General features: G+C 34.1%; 1 protein-coding gene across 11 annotated transcripts in view; it reads left to right on the top strand.

Annotated features, from left to right (window-relative positions):
* Positions 1-14,667, top strand: part of LOC117679058 (uncharacterized) — a 135,958-nt gene extending 121,291 nt beyond the window's left edge. For 4 of the 11 annotated variants that reach the window (XR_015732151.1, XR_015732149.1, XR_015732147.1 and 1 more), the window contains 3 exons: positions 7,604-9,518; positions 11,727-11,847; positions 12,229-14,667. The gene's annotated coding sequence lies outside the window, so the exon portion shown is untranslated. Of the gene's footprint in view, positions 1-7,603; positions 9,519-11,726; positions 11,848-12,228 lie in introns of those variants that run through there. The other 7 variants (XR_015732150.1, XR_015732146.1, XR_015732153.1 and 4 more) reach the window with 2 other exon arrangements.
* The last annotated feature ends 376 nt before the right edge of the window (positions 14,668-15,043 follow it).

Below are 15,043 nucleotides of genomic sequence, written 5' to 3'. Positions count from 1 at the left end.
TCAAATCTACAAATAAAATCTGGGTAAAATGTATAGCTTGAAAGTCATGATGGCAGAATCTGCACACAAATACAGAATTATTATTCCTCAATGGCTTTTCTAGAAATGAAAAGGATGACAGTTATTAAAAATTGACTCCCAGTTTTTCTCAGAAGACAACTGTTGTTTGGCCTGCAATGGACAATTGAAATTATAAACTAGAAAAAACCATATAAACTATGTAAAAGATAAGGGATATTTTTTTAAATTTTTTAATTTTTTTTAAAATTTGATTTATATGCCGTCCTTCTCTGGAGACTCAGGGCGGCTTACAATGCGTTAAGCAATAGCCTTCATATGCCACCCTTCTCTGGAGACTCAGGGCGGCTTACAATGCGTTAAGCAATAGCCTTTGTATATTTATACAAAGTCAACCTATTGCCCCCACAAACTGGGTCCTCAATTTACCTATCTTAGAAAGGATGGAAGGCTGAGTCAACCTTGAGCCTGCGGAGGTTCGAACTAGCAGTAATTGCAGGAAGCTGAATGATAATAACAGGCTATTAGTCTGCTGCGCCACCAGGTTCTTTACACTTATATTATAAGTGTAAGCTCCATTATAATACTTTCCCCTCCCTCCTATTTATTTATACAATCAATTTTTGAGGCCTCAAATCTGGGCAACCTATACATAAGAAGAATACATGGAAAAGGATACACAATTTATTGGGAGCCAAGGACACTAACAATGAAGCTTTCAAAATGTAACAGAACTAGACAATCACCCCTCCCCAAAACTTGGAGAATTTTATTTTAAACTACTCAGATGAGGTAATATTATCGATCCCTTAGAATATGCTTAAGTAACCTACATTTTTAAAGCTACTGCCCTCAGAGCTTCTCCAAAATTTGCTGCTGAACAGTAGTCTTAATAGGAAAGATGACCCAAAATATTTCAATAAATGGGGGAAAAGAAAGAAAGAAAGAATGGAAATGGAGTTTAATTTTAGTTAAAGCTACATCAGATTTAAATTTTGGCCTGGTTCTGCTTGCCCCAGTAGATACAGCCAGTGGTGGGATTCAGCCAGTTTGCACCACTTCGGGAGAACCGGTTGTTAACTTTCTGAGCAGTTTGGTGAACTGGCTGTTGAAAGAAATCATTAGGGCAGAGAACTGGTTGCTAAATTACTTGAATCCCACCACTGGATACAGCACATGGTTAACTATCTCTGTACTTAAAAGTTAAGCAGGTCCAGTCATGCCTAGTAATTGGATGGAAGCCCTCAGGAAATACCAAGGTTATAAGTTTGACTGGGAAGGTTGAAAAACATTAACTAAAGAAGACAGTGTGCATGCTATTGCCAGGAAAACTATACTGATATATACATGAAGAGGCCAGGAGTTGAATTTGATTCAAAAGAGACTATTTTAACCGATTCTGTCTAAGTGCTTGTTGTCAAGAAATATACTTTTGGCGTTTGACTACCTAACTTTGACTCAAATGTTAAATTCAAAACTAAGTCAAAAGAAAGTTATATATTCCCATCATAAAACAGAGTGACATTTTTTTATGGTTTGAAACCTAATTTCAAAAATCCTAAGTATATCATCATATCAGATCTACTGAACTTAATTTAAGGTTAGTGACAAAACATCAGATTCAGCAAGTTTTTAATCTCATTCAGGACTCTGCTGTTCTGTAATTTTTCCAAGAAAATCTCTCTTAGATCCTAAATGCTCAAAATGCCATCATCGGTAGTACCATCATACCACCACCATCAACATGTGAATCATTTTCACAATTGTTTTGTTAATACTAAGAATGGAAAAGAATGGGTTCTGCAAGAATAAATAAAAATGAAATCCAGACAGCTACGAGGAAAGCTGAAATATTTATTCTCAAAAGCAAAGAAGTTTGCCTTGGGGCAGTTGCAGAGAAAATGGGTACAGAGATACTGTTTTATAGGGGAGCTTGTCTAGGGTGTGGTAATGTGTATGTGCCAGGGGTGGGTTCTACTTACCTTTACCACCGGTTCGCAATGGGAGTGGTTCGCTTCGATCATGTGCGCTTCAGTGCAGCACAGAAGCTTCTGCGCATGTGCAGAACATCCCTTATGATGTCCAGGTGGGTGGGCGGAGCCTCCCGTCACTTTTATTACCAGTTTGCAAGAACTGGACAGAACCGGGAGCAACCCACCATTGGTATATGCTGATTGCTGAGTTGGTATGTGAGGTGTGTATGTCTGTGTATGTAGGTACATGTCATCTATGATGTTTTTTCTTGTGAACATGCAGTTCCATTGGAAGACCATTTTAATTAATTCCATTTGTGTTTACAGACCTTTTCCTTTGATATGTTTGTCCTTTGATATACCTCTCAACTTTGGAGGTTTGAGGAAGTTGAGTAAAAGATTTTTCCCCATTTGTGCTTTTTATTTGATTAACTTAGTTTCAGCTTGACTGTATTATCTAGCAGAGATGCCCACTCTCAGTCTATTGTGGATTTTGTTAATATTTAAGGGAAGATGGATACCGATAAGGAATAAATATATTTTGATATAAAATTTTACACATACATTTCAGGTGTCCTTAGAATACAGCTCTTATTATATTCAACTTGCTATCCAGTGACATCATTGTTTTAAATGATTGGTATTATATTCAGGAAATAACAAATTGGAAGAGCTGAGGTAAAGTAATTATACAATACTTATATTTTGCTAAACTGGTAATATAAGTGAACATTTCATGTTTTAAGACTTAAAGACTTGTCTGGAAAAGAATTGCTCTAAAATTTACAGTTTAAAATATTGTAACAGTATTTTATTATCACTCAACCAAAATGTTTCTTCTACTATGGATTTTTTCTCATAGTAATATGCTTAGTCAATATCTGAGAATCCCGCATATGTAAAGTTTGAACTTCAATTTTAAGCATGCAAAAATGTACTTTTGTGTTGTTAGTGTGTGTTCCTCTCATTATTTGTCAATGGAAATGACAATATCAGATGATAATTGCCAAGGTAAATAGTAATAGGAACAACTGAAGCTCAGCGATTCCTATAAAAACATCAATAATATCTAACAGAGTACTGAGAAAGGTTTAATCTGCTGACTCAGAAACTACATTTCAAATGTTATGATGAGTTGTTAACAGTGAATAGTGTTGGATTTAAAATATGTTTTAAAATGTACTTTATTATTTAACCATAGTTTAGAAACAGATAAGCTGTAATTTCTCTGCCTCTAAACTTTCAGATTTATTGCTCCTGTATTCTAAAATAGGCATTAAGTAAAAATAATTTTCAAGAATAAATGATGCCTTTTTTTGTTTGCCGTAATTGTTGGCCATGACATATTTAAAGCTATTTAAATGTTTTCATGATCTGTCAGAATGCATTAGTAAAAAGGATCAGATTGTACTGAAGCTCTTTGGGAGAGATTGGTGGCCTAGAAATGTAACAGTAACAGAGTTACTGTTACTGTTATACTATCTTTGAGACCGCCTTCTACCATATAGCTCCCAGTGACCGGTAAGATCCCACAGAGTCGGTCTCCTCTGGGTCCCGTCAGCTAAACAATGTTGGCTGGCGGGCCTGCGGGGGAGGGCCTTCTCTGTGGATGCCCTGGCTCTCTGGAACCAATTACTTCCTGAGCTCCAGACCGCCCCCACCCTATTGGCCTTCCACAAAGTGGTGAAGACCTGGCTCTTCCAGCAGACCTGGGGCCGTTGATCTTGTTATAATGATCTTGCGAGACCCGGCCACGAATTGGAGTGCATGTGTTTTAACGTTTTTAAAGTTTTTAATGTTTTAATGTTTTTCTTTTTAACATTTTTTTATGGAATTGTTCGCATTGTTTTATTCTTTGTTCTAAGCCGCCCAGAGTCCCTTGGGAGTTGGGTGGCATAGAAATGCGACAAAATAATAAAATAATAAATAAGTTGGAAGGGACTTTGGAGGTCATCTAGTCCAACCACCTGCTCACCCAGGAGACCTATACTAGGAATTTGAACCACTGAATGGCCAACCTTTCTGATTGACAAGCTCAGTGTCTTAGCCACTGAGCCACCTAGTCAGGACTATATGTTATATATATGTTATAAGATTATATGTTTATATATATATATATATATATATATATATATATATATATATGTGTGTGTGTGTGTGTGTGTGTGTGTGTGTGTGTGTGTGTGTGTGTGTGTGTATAGTTAATATTTCGGGTTTCTTCCCGTGTAATTGTGGATATATCCATAATATATATATATATACATATATATATATATATTCTTACTTCTTCGTAGGGTTTATGTGTGTTTTTCTTCTAGCCAGGTTTTCCCTACGTAGGGAAAACCTGGCTAGAAGAAAAACATATATATATATATAAGCTGAGCACAACCAAGCCCCCACCCAAACAGAACACACCCCCAGCCAATCAGAGCACAACCACCCCCCCTCCAATCAGAGCACAGCCAAGCCCCTAACCAATCAGAACACACCTCCACCCAATCAGAACACAGCCAAGTTCCCACCCAATCAGCTCACACCCCCACTAGCAGTTAAAAGGAAGAGACAGCTGCGATCTCACATTGCTCCTGGAAGCACGAAGCCGAGAACACCTGAAGATGACGAATGAGACTTCGTCGAAACGTCGCCAAGACACTTCCAATTTTACGTGGGAGAAGACCCGAATAACCAAAGACCTACATATATATACATATACATATACATATACATATACATATATATATATATATATATATATATATATATATATATATATATATAAAAAATGTTATCTAATTCTGGGTTTTATTTAATTGACCAAACTAAGTAATAATTTTAATTAGCAATTTTATGATGTTTGTGTGTCTATATTTTTCTTGACTGTACAACGCCTTGAGTCCTACGGGAGAAAGGCGGTATAGAAATATAATAAATAAATAAATAAATAAATATGTGAACACATATATAAACAAATAAATATAGATAAAATAAATATTTAAGAGCAATAAATATCTAAGAATGTATCAATATCTTTAATTAAATTAAGATCACTTGAACCCTAGATGTTACTCTCGTGAATGGAACATATCTAGAACTGTAAACTCTTGAAAATAAAGAGAGAAAGCAAAAGGAACACCACTGATTTCTACCCCTCAAACAAATCTTGATAATTTTTCCCTAAATCTATATTTACTAAGTAATTATTATATTTCATTGTGTTCTTTGCATCTATTTAGTTATGCATGCTTGCTAAATTATTTATTTAATTCTGGGGAGTATAACTACTTTTATGTTACCCCACAGTCATATTTCCAGACTACTTTACAGCTACAGTAACACCTCTCTCCCCACAATATGGGAATATTTTCCACATGTGGGAAAACTAACAACTACATAATAAGAAAAGCACCAAAAGCCAGGATACAGAATTAAAATTGCTTCCAAAAACACTTGGGATTTTTTTTTATACCTTCTTTGTCAAGCAGAGAAAAGGAAAAGAAAAAGAAGTCAGGCAAAATTGGCTGGGAAAACATTCAGCAGCAGGATGCCACCATTGGAAACCCTTCAGCTTCCATTTCCAAAGGACATTATGAAATAAATTCTAACTTTTTGTATGTGCATTATGATATTGCACTTAGATAGATAAAGGGTGGAGTTCGCATTCCGACATTGGGACAGTTCGCTTGTTTTACTCACTTCCTGCAGATGCTTGTAGTAGCTATGTCTTTTTCCTGGTTACCATGGGAATTTGAAAAGAAATGTAGTTGCTTTACTATGAGCTGACTCATTAACTGTACAGCTATAGTGCAATGGAGTCTAACTAAGGTGATTGCACTTAGTGAATTTAGCAAAACAGGAAAACATGGGAAGTATGAATGGATGCTGAAAGATTACTGGCTGAATGTAAAAAGAGTAATATAATGAATAAAGAGTTATAATAAAACATACAATATATAAGAAGAAAGGGGTGGAAAATTAAAGAAGTGTTGTATATGTATACCGGTAGTTTATGAATATAGTTGGTGAAGTAAAAAAATAAAAGACAAAATATGATCAGTATATGGATGTGGCACCAAGAATTTATATGTGATGTTGGTGTCAGATAGTTTTAGCTAGGTTTCCTTTTTTATCTCATACTTTTAACTATTTTATTTTATTTTATTTTATTATTTTATTTTATTTAGTCAAGCATGTATTTTATGACAGATATAAGTGTAAACATAATTATAAATACATGAAAAGGATATGAATAAAAGAAAACATTAGGACAGGGACGGTAGGCACGCTGGTGCACTTATGCATGCCCCTTACAGACCTCTTAGGAATGGGGTGAGGTCTACAGTAGACAGTCTAAGGTTAAAGTTTGGGAATTTGGGGAAGAAACCACAGAGTCAGGTAGTGAATTCCAGGCATTGACAACTCTGTTACTGACATCGTATTTTCTGCAATCTAGTTTGGATTGGTTTACCATGAGTTTGTATCTATTGTGTGCTCTTGTATTGTTTTGGTTGAAGCTGAAGTATTCATTGGCTGGTAGAACATTGTAGCAGATGATTTTATGTACTGTGCTTAGGTCAAAATAATAATACTAAATAAATAATAATAATAAAAAAATAAAATAAAAAAATGATCAAAACTTCTTTTGATTATTCTTATTTTTTCATCTGTTATGCATAATGGGTAGTGATATATATATTTCTTTATCAGCGAAATATAAATTTGGTATAAAATGGTTTGTCCTGAATGCGACTGCTTGAGGGCTCCTGGATTGGAGCTGAAAGGCGAAAGGGATGCAGTATGCTCCCTCCCACATCACATGCTGGGGTAGACTAGGTGTCTCGATAGAAAAGCACTTAATCTCTCCCCTGGCTCAAGCTGATGAAGGGAGAACTTGTGATTCAGAGGTTAATACAACTGCCTAACATGCAGGCAGCCCAAGTTCGAATCCAAGTAAGGGTATGGCTAGCTGATGAGAGTTAAATAGCTTGAAATAGATCTATACTAGTCTCCCTTTATTTCTTTATCAGTGAAATATAAATACAAATATAAATACAGTGAAATATAAATAAATATAAATTTATGTATGTACAGTATGTATGTAGTCCCTTATCCTAGGGAGTTAGCGACATATCTTTCAGATCTAAGAAAAACTTTTAAATACAAGTTTCATTGGAATGAATAGTTACTGCCATGAAATTAAAAATATTACAAACTAATACAAAATAAGAAAAAGAAAATAAAAAGAAAAAAAGTGAAAGAGAAAAGTCCATGAAAGGAAAAAAGAGTAAAAGAAAAAAAAGAAAAGAAAAAAGATACAAAGAAATAGTTCTTATATTTTTGACAACAGTCATAATTATAAATCTGCATTTTATTCTATGATTACAGTTTAACTTTTTTCTTCTTATAATCTATCCTGCCTAGGCATCAAAACCATAAATCATAAGTTCATTTTTTTCATTTTTACACAAAAACTCCATAAGGGGTTTCCAGTCAGCAATAAATGTAGATATTGTCTTTTCTTAGATCAAAGAAGTCAATTTAACCATCCGCCATGGAATGTCTTTTAATTGTATTGATCATTTAAAAATCTTCATATTCATTTACTTATTTTTCAGTTTTTATCTGAAACACATCTAAGTCCCAACAATCCAAGTCACCAGCTCTCTGCAAGGAGTATAAATCCTTCCATTCCACACCATCCAGTCAGAGCTGAAGAAGCTTCTTGGATGAGAAGCGAAACTTCTTCAAAGAAAAACCAGAAAGTTGAATTGCGTCTTGAAAAAGCACCGTTGGGACAACCATGACCTGGATGACTGAGAATCTCCATAGACAAACACATCTAAGGAATTAAAATATTATAAGTATAAAACTATAAGAGGAATAACTCATAATAAATAGTTTTTATCCAAAATAAGTGTCAAACTTAAGTTGGGGTTGAAGGCCTTGTTAAATAGGGTTGCACATTGTGCTTTAGAACACTGCATTCTAGTATCCTTCCACACAGAGAACTGTCTATATATAAGTATATACAATGATTTGTTTTAAAAAAGATTAAAAGATTATTGCATGGCAAATGAAATTTTATGTTCTAGTTCCAAATCCAGTATTGACCTATCATTCTAATTCTGCCAGAAAAACAATAGTAAAATAGTAATTATTTATTCTATAGCTATAATTCAGGGAATGTAGACAAAGAAGCTTATTCATCATATTTTGTACAGTTGTCCCGATTTATGGAAAAAACTCCATTATACAGCATAGTGTGCTCCAATAACGTACAAGGCAGGAAAGGTGGGTGGACTCTACCCTTCAAATTAAAAAGTGAATTTCAGATGGTAAATCTAACAAGAATGCATGTAGTGGAAATACAACTGCTTGTTTTCTTATCTTTTTTAGTGTCTGGAATGAACTCAGATATAAACAGATGAACCCTTATATATAGTATGAACATCCTTTAAAATAAGGTTTTATTATTTTTAGCTTCCCCTACCTAGAAATTTCTTTATAATATTTACATAAAAAGGGAGTAGCTTTCCTTTCAAATCCAAATTTACCCTACATAAAATATTCTCATTTTCACACATACATTATATAAGCAAAAGGTCTTAGTTCTTTACATCCCACAAGATAATAAACTAATATCAAATGTGCAAACTCTTTCTGGGAGCAGATCTTATGTGTTGGGAATTACCACATATAATCAAATACCGGATGACTCATGTTTCCTGGCTTTAACTTAAGGAAAAAGCATACATTACTATATGTCAATCTGCTCAAGTAAATTTTATACAGATTAAGTTAAATTATGTGGCATAATTTGTTTTATGTAACTGTGGAGATATTTGAAATCAAGACATCTGTCAAAAAGATATTTTAAGGATACAATGACTTGGATAAGACAGCGTACAATTTTACATGACTACATTGTGGTCTCCCTTTTCATTCTGCCTTCTAGGTCACAAGTTCACCAAAAATAAAATGAAATATTTCAATTCAAATAGTGTTGCTGCTCAATTCTAATCAAGGACTTACAAGTAGTCCTCAACTTACAACAATTCATTTAGTGATGGTTCCAAGTTACAACTACACTGAAAAATGTGACGTATGACTGCTTTTCACAGTTACAATCTTTGCAGCATCCCCATGATCAAGTGATCAAAATTCAAATGCTTGGCAACTGATTCATATTTATGACCGTTGCTGGGTCCCAAAATCATGTGATCACCTTTTGGGACCTTCTGACAAGTAAAGTCAATAGGGAAGCCAGATTCACTTAACAACCAGGTTACTAATTTATGAACTGCAGTGATTCACTTAACAATGGTGGCAAAAAAGGCAAAAAGGTAAAAGGGGGCAAAACTCACTTAACAAATGTCTCACTTAACAACAGAAATTTTGGGCTCAATTGTGGTTGGAAGTCGAGGACTACCTGTAATTGTATTGTAAATTGTGTAACTTTTCCACTGTTCCTTTCTTAGGTTCCTAATATTTGCTTCATCTTGAGAGCAAAAGAAAGTTAAGCAAAAGAAAGTAAGAAAACCTGCCAAATCAAACCAAAGGATATCTAATCCAGAATTGTGTTTGGGGATTGTTATGTGTGTTGGACCTGGTCTTTGGGTGTTCAGTGAATTTCGTTGTATGGGTATACTGTGTATACCCATACAATGACAATAAAGTTATTATTTTTTATAATATAAAAATTCATATTTAAATAAAAAATCATTATTTATTCATTAATAAAAATTCATTATTATTTTTTATACTATAAAAATTCATCTTTAATTAAGATGAAAAGATTGTGCACTGTAGATCAAGCGATGAAAAGAAATAGTCAAATGCAAATGCTATTTTTATTTCACAAGATTTGCTTTCCCCCTCCCTCAACAGAGTTTTATATACAAAGAAAAATATAGTGCATTATACTATGTTTAATGATGCAAATGCAGTCCCGGTTAGAAGGAAACCCACTCTTTTCTCGGATGTGCTCAATTAGGTTTAGATAGCAGTGTCACAAGTATGTGAGCAAGGTAGATTGTATTGCTACATCAACAGAAATAAAATTTCCAACTGATTGGAACTAATTGTCCCCTTTCTTCATTAGATCGCACCTTATATCTACTTTTGAGCTTTACAACTTAAAGAGTTGTAAAGCAATTCAGAAAAAGAGAATAAGGATGATCAGGTTTCTAGAAATGCAGTCTTACAAAGACAGAATGAAGGAACTGCAAATGTTTAATTTTGGAACTAGAAGATTGAGTGTGCTGGGGCTGGGTGGGGAATATAATAATGTTTTTCAAATACCTGAAAAAAATCCCACACAGATGGCAAGATCTGTTCTCTATCATCACAGAGGGCAGGACCCTGAACAATGGTTTTATATTACAGGAGTGCAAATTCCAGATGAATGTTAAGAAAAATCTTCTAACAATAACAGTTTGACGATGGAACCAGTTACACAGAGGGGTGGTGGGACCCCCTTTTAAAAAAAAAAATTCAGCGATTGATCAATCATCTGTTTTGAATGCTGCAATTGCAATTGTTTGAGGAGTAGGAAGTTACATTTGATCCGAACAATCCCATCAAAGCCTATAATTCTTTCATTTCACTAAAAGACCTTGAAACTTTCCAATGAAACTCTCACATGAACATCTATGAGAGAAACACTATCCGAAAGGCATCTAATATTAGAGTGATAGGGTACATTTTTTCTATGAATAAGCTCCATGAATGCCTAAACATACTATACACCCAGGAAACATGTTTAGAATTGCCCAGTGAATGTTCAAGGCCACAGAAAAGGAAACATAATATACTGTTTTTTTCCCTTTATCGGTGTCTATTACATTGATAGTATCTGTATATAGTAAGATGGCATAATTGTCATTTTAGAACATCATAGCTCACAGCAAAATTGACAGAATGAGATATAGAAAAGAGCTGAAAATGTATCTTTAATCACCCTGTGTTGTAGATCCAGATATAAGGTACTAAATATTTTTTTTCCATAATTCAATTTATTTTGCTTCAGTGACTCTTTACATGACAGTCACATATTTTAAATATGTAGGGGAAACAAGGAAGATCAGTATATTTTATTGGACATATCTATGATGAAGTTTATTATTTCAAACTATGTGATGGGGAGGTCTGTTGCTCCTAATGGTGCCACTGAATACTGCCCGACTGCCAGGGGTGGTTCAACTTACCTTTACTACCGGTTCGCAATGGTATCACGCGCATGTGTTTATTTCAGTCTCGCCTTACTTCTGTGCATGTGCAGGTCGCCGATGATGACATCCGTGGTTGTGAGTGGGGCCTCCCGCCGGTTTTACTACCGGTTCTTGTGAACTGGTCCAAACTGGGGGCAACCCACCACTGCCATCTGCCATGGTGGTGCTGAGCTGAACACAGCCCAAAACGATGTCAGGCCCAGGCGATAAGCCAGTTTGGTCAATTTTTTTGATTGCAAGCTATGGATCTACAGCCGACTCCGTCAAAATGCAGACATGACCTGCATGCTGAGTTTGATCATGTAAAATGGTGTTTGTTGGTCAAAAAAGCAGACCCTGCTCCTGTGAGAAAAATGCTAGGAAGATGATTATGATGATTATTATTTCAGACTATGTATGGAGGTCAATTGTTCTTGCATATCAACAATCTTATTGCATGTAAAAAATTAGTGGATTTAGTCATAATAATTTAGCTATTATAGTTATATCTCTCTTTTTCTTTTTCCAGGCACTCAAGACAATGAGCACAATGCTCCACTCTTCCTCATTTTATCATCAAAATGACCTCCCCCTAAGATACTTTAAACTAAGAGAGATAAGTATTGCTATCATCTATGTCACCTAACAAGGTAGGTCCTTCTCCACAATCCTTAATCTTTTTGATAAAGTCAATAAATCAACACATTTTTTTTAAAAGAAAACCCTTATCTTTCTGCCTGTTATTTGATTCTCACTCCTTTAAAAAAAACCTGCTATTTCTCCCAATTCCCTCAAACAACTTAATATATTTTAAAAATAAAGATACACAGAGTTGAACAGTATCACGTTCAACCTCACCTAAAACCTCAACTACATTTTCCAAAAATATAGTTCACGTTTCCCTTTTCCGACTCTTTTCATATGTGTTCAAAACTTTTATTTGCAAAATTGATGTCATAACATTACAGTTGTTCATAGTAAGATTTTCCTCACCAATCTCAGTCCTGATATTTATTTTCTCTGGTTCACAGCATATTCTGTTGTCTCAACATTTCATTTAGTGGAATCAAACTTGAAGAACAAATAAAGATATCAGACATGAAGTATAGCTAAAAGGCAGTGATGAAAGAACAGCAAGACTATTGCATCTTTTCAGCTTTGGATTCAGTGAGACTATAAATGACAAGTGCTCTGCTCTGAACATTTATTTCTGTAATTTAAGATAACAGAATGTAAAAAAAAGTATGTCTGATTCAGTGGTCATATATATGCTTTCCAAAATGTATACACTCCATTGAATAAGATGTTATTGTTAGTTAATGTTGCTATTTAATGACTTGTCCAATTGCAAATGAAATACAGTTGTTTACAATATCAGGATCTTAATCTTGGCCAGTGAGGAATTAACAATGCATTACTTGAAATAGGAAATGAACTGGGAGTTTCTCAATGGAACACAGAATCATCCATGAACTATTGATATAAGTCAAATAAAACAAAAATAACAATATGAAAACGGTAATAAACATACATCATTTGGTCTTATATTATATTTCACTCCATTATACGGAATGCTGGATCTTGAATAAGATCTTGCCTGATTTGCAAATCAGATCTTGCCTGATTTGTAGACCAATACAAATCCACAAAAAAGCTGCTGAATATTTCAAATTCTTTTATAGTTATGATTTCATGTTTTTCTATTAAATAAGTTTTCATCACAAAAGATGAATAAATATGCCAAAAAACAAAGGAGCAAATATATTTATGTTTAAGAAAGTTTGCAGTACATTGCAGAAAGTTTTAAATGACATTGCTTTTATAATCTTACAATAAAAGCTGGGGAAACACTAGAATCCTTGAAAGATTTGCCAAATATATGAAAATTAAAATGACAAAAATAACAGTCAATTGTATTAAATATCAAGTGGTTATATGTTTATTTAAAAAAAAATCAGTTTTCAAGGCAATTCATTTGCAGTTCAGGCATGCATTTATGTATGTATATATGTATTGGGATGAAATTCAGCTGGTTCTATCTGAATTGGGTGAACTGGTAGCGGCGGCTGCGGGAGACTCTGCCTACCCATGCGGACATCATGACACTGCTTTTTTGCAATGATTTTAAGACTCTGCACATGCGCAGAAGGCTTTGAGCATGTGCAGATGATGGCAAGCACACATTTGCAAACCGGTAGAGAAGGTAAGTGAATTTCACTTTGTTTGAACTGCAAATGAAAATTCAAAAGCTATGTTTATCAGGACAATCAACGAAAGCAAATCAGAATCCACAGAAATACTTGTCACATAGTAAAGACTATTTTTGCATCACTTTCAGTAATCCTACAATACAGATATTGTATTGTATACAATATTTAACATGTCTTCTTCTGAATATGTTGGAGTATCATTTCTACAATTCCCAACCAACATGGAACGGTGTTGCCTGATTTACAATTTATCACAGTTTTAACAGCAATCGTTGAGATTTTTTTTGAAAGTACAAACTTCTTAACTATGCAAGTTTATGATCCCAGCAAAAGGTGGCATTTCTCATTAACACACATTTTTAGTAGTAAAACAATTTATTACTTAATAGATTGTAACTGAATTTTATTATTATTGTTTTAATTTACTTTCTTAATCTTATTGCTTTCTTAGCCATTTTGAGGGCACTTTTTATAGTTGCGAATAGGGATATAAATGATCACACAAAGCAAAAGCAAAAGTAAAAAACAAAAGCCAAGATATTGTACCACTTTTTCCTGACTAGACTTATTCCAACTGTTATCTTCAAAATGTTATCTTAGGGCATCGGTATACATTTCCTATTATTCTGTAGCAGAAGAGGAAGATCTGTTTTAAGTCTGATGAACTCTGTTTGGAGTTCCTGTCTTGAACTTGAAAGGGTTTGGATTTGAAATGTTTTATACACCATTACCACCTTGTCTTTCTAAGTGTTGGGTAAAAGGGAAAACGATCCTTGGTTTCTTTGCAGATATAATTACTTTAGAGCATGGTTTTCTGCAAAATTCTTGCTTAAAAACTGTAAAAGACTGTACACAAGCACACATGCTTTGCTTAGTTACAGAATAACTAACAGATGCAAGCCGAAATAAACTGTGGCCAAACATGCACAACTGACTCTGTGTTAACCCACAATCCACCTACACAGCCACAGCATCTCCTGCCAATTATTTGACTCAAGGTTTTAATAATCACTTTTCCCTTGAAATGAGCAGGATTTGCAGATAATTATGCAGCGCATGCATATTATCACATTCACTGTTGTACTTATATTTTGGGGCTCTCATAACATATGTGTGAGATTGCCAGTGTTTGCATATGAATGCTGATGTATTCTAAGTCTGGGATTTGTATTTTAATAAATAGTAACAAGAGTCTAAATTTACTCATCATAGAAAGAAAAAAAATCCTTCCCAATTAAAAAGTATTCCTATCTAAACCAATTTGTACGTGATAACATGTGTCTTTTTCAAAGTGTTGCTTATTAATCATACAAACTTTTTGTTTTGGCCATTTAACTGTTCTGGTAAAATAAGATTGTGTGAATGTTTATTTGAAGGAAATCATATTTTTACTTTATTCTGAATCAGAATTCTACATAATTGCATTCTGAGTCATAATTCTAACCTCACCATTATATACTTTAACACTACCACTAAGTACACAATAGGAATTAAAACTCATTTAAAAAGTAATCTGAGTTATGATAGCACTTATGATAACAGTTTCATTTTCAAGCTAGATATGACTTTTTTTAAACATAGGTAGTTGGATGTCTATTTTACATAGGTATGTCCATTTTACAATTTCTACAATGAT

The sequence above is a fragment of the Pantherophis guttatus genome, chromosome 2 (assembly GCF_059756535.1).
Source record: "Pantherophis guttatus breed Tessera chromosome 2, ASM5975653v1, whole genome shotgun sequence".
NCBI lineage: Eukaryota > Metazoa > Chordata > Lepidosauria > Squamata > Colubridae > Pantherophis > Pantherophis guttatus.
The sequence above is the reverse complement of the archived record's forward strand: the minus strand, read 5'-3'. Positions and strand labels throughout refer to the sequence as shown.